Source organism: Euphorbia lathyris, chromosome 2 (assembly GCF_963576675.1).
Source record: "Euphorbia lathyris chromosome 2, ddEupLath1.1, whole genome shotgun sequence".
Lineage (NCBI taxonomy): Eukaryota > Viridiplantae > Streptophyta > Magnoliopsida > Malpighiales > Euphorbiaceae > Euphorbia > Euphorbia lathyris.
Window position 1 is genome coordinate 94326313 of NC_088911.1, and position 2682 is coordinate 94328994.

At 34.9% G+C, this 2682-nt stretch overlaps 1 pseudogene; it reads right to left on the minus strand.

The window, feature by feature from the left end:
• Window positions 1–1858: 1858 nt before the first annotated feature.
• LOC136221272 (small nucleolar RNA R71) lies at window positions 1859–1954 on the minus strand (annotated as a pseudogene).
• Window positions 1955–2682: the final 728 nt, after the last annotated feature.

A 2682-nucleotide genomic window follows, 5' to 3' on the forward strand; every position in this document is an offset into this window, starting at 1 on the left:
AGAATCTCAGTCACGACAGCGAACTGTTCTGCACATAAAACACATGTTTTAAATCGGAAAAACGCGTCTGTTCGTTCGGATAAAAGCGACCCTTCACCAGCGGACACGACCCATCATTTACAACCCTTCAACAACTATAAATAAGTGATCCATTTCAGAATTGAAAAGGTTGGAAAAAGTTAGAGAAATTAGAGAAGAAAGTTATTATGTTGAGTTTCTGATTCAGAAAAGAATCAGAAAGTTAGATTACATTTCTGTAAACAAACTTGCTATACACAAGTTGTTATTAGATTAGTTATAAACACAGTATTAGTTTAGTTTCTAAGGTTGATCAGAGACAAGTTTTCATTCTGGTAGTGGACCTAGCAGTCTCTATTCCGAAGATCCAGCGAGAAGAATTGGCGGCTGAAGCGCATGAGGTTTGACGCACCTACGGAGTTTGAGAGAAAGATTGTCAACCCGGATCTCAAAGTTTTCGTTACAATGCTATCCAAGTTTCTACTTCTCTGTTAACTTGTGAAAATTCACATTTCATTAATGATATACTTATTTATTCAATATATTCTTACTGTTGATTATTTTGATATTGTTCTGACAAAATGATTTTCAAAATGATAAATTGGTGTTTTTATTAAAACGTTCTATTCCATCTTATTCATATAAGAACTTTGTTGAACACTTGAGAGATTTAGTTTTTATGGATGACATGATCGCTGATCGCGGCTTATCAGACATAAAATACTAGTTTGATTAAGGTAGGAATCACCTCAACATCAGGGGGATTTCTACGGTTCAAAGCCATTTAATTGAATAAATCGCTATATTGTTACATGTCCATAATCTTTACAAAGTTAAAGTTGTTTTCTTTGCTTTATGAAAATAAGTTTTACACCTTCTATTTATTCCAATTACGGAAGTATCTGTCTTGTAATCAAAATCCCAAGACAGAACTGTTCTCTAAACTCGATATAATACTTCTATCTAATCCTAATTTACCAAAACCAATTCCATCAATTAAACGTATTTCTTTTATTAAACCTAAACACGTGATTAAAACCGAATTAAATAAAGTTTTAGTTAAAAAGCGTTCCCTGTGGGTTCGATATCTTTTATTACTACAAGCGTATACCGTGCACTTGCGGAAATCGCTCAACAAGTTTTTGGCGCCGTTGCCGGGGAACGCCAAAATTTTTGACAAAATTTTAAATTTTTCGTGTTTTATTTCAAATCTAGGTTTAAACATACTTATTTTAACTTTTATAATTTAATAATTTTCATTTACTAAATTATCTATTTTTCAAATTCTGTTTTGTAGGTAGTTTCGGTTCGTGCAAGATTTCAGGTTCATGCGCAGTTCTCGAAGTTCAGGCATTATACCAGACCCTATAGACCCAGAAATTGAGAAAACCATTAGGAAGAACAAGAAAAACAAGAAAAAAAAAATAAGACCCCAGTAAAAACATATACCGAGCCAGAAAAAATGGCAGACCCACCAACACTTATGGATTACGCTAGGCCAGGTGTGGCCGGTGTGACCAATAGTATCGTTAGACCCAGAATCATCGCAAATCAATTTGAAATTAAGCCAGATTTGCTTAATATGTTGCAAAATAATGTAACATTTTACGGGTTACCTAACGAAAATCCTAACACCCACTTAACAAATTTCCTTGAAATTTGTGATACTTTTAAAATCCCAGATGTGACTGCAGAAGCAATCAAACTTCGCCTCTTTCCTTTCACTTTGAAGGATCGAGCCAAAGAATGGTTAACTTCTATGCCAGCCGCAACTTTTGCCACTTGGGAACAATTAGCCCAAACATTTTTATCAAAATATTTTCCTTTAGCAAAAACCGCAAGAGTCATAAAAGAGATAACATCTTTTTCTCAAAATGATAATGAGACTCTTTATGAAACTTGGGAACGTTTTAAAGAACTTCAACGTTTATGCCACACCACCAATTACCCGCTGAACTTTTAATGCAAACATTTTACAATGGACTAAATCCTACAACTAGGGGTTCATTAGATGCTATGTCGGGAGGGCTATTTATGAAGAAAACATCAGCCCAAGCGAGAGAACTTTTGGAGGAAATGGCAATCAACAGCAGTATGTGGCCCGCGGAACGTGGACATATGCCGGGGGCAAAACCATCATCCTCAACCACATCATCAGTTAAAGGTATAGTTCAACTTGATCCAGTCGCGATGCTACAAGCCCAATTTTCTGCGTTATCGCACAAAATTGACAAATTTATGGCACCACGTGATACCAATGGTAATCCAATCCAAACGGATGTGGATTACGAAAATATGAGTGAGATCGAACAGGTAAATTTTGTCCAAGGGTAAAACCAAACTAATAATCCTTATTCTAATACTTATAATTCTGGATGGAGGAATCATCCTAACTTTAATTGGAAAGATAACAATAACAATAATACAAGTGCTAATCAAAATCGTACCACTAATTATCAAAATCAGTCAAGAGATACGATTAGCACTTTATCTTCTAAAATCGACAAGTTTATAGATGTTATCAGTGGAAAAATAAGTAATCACGACGATGGTTTTAAACGGATCGAACGTAAATTCGATCAGCTTATTAAAAACCACTCATCTAGCATCCATAATTTGGAGGTTCAAATTGGTCAACTTGCTAAATCAATTCCATCCCGAAAA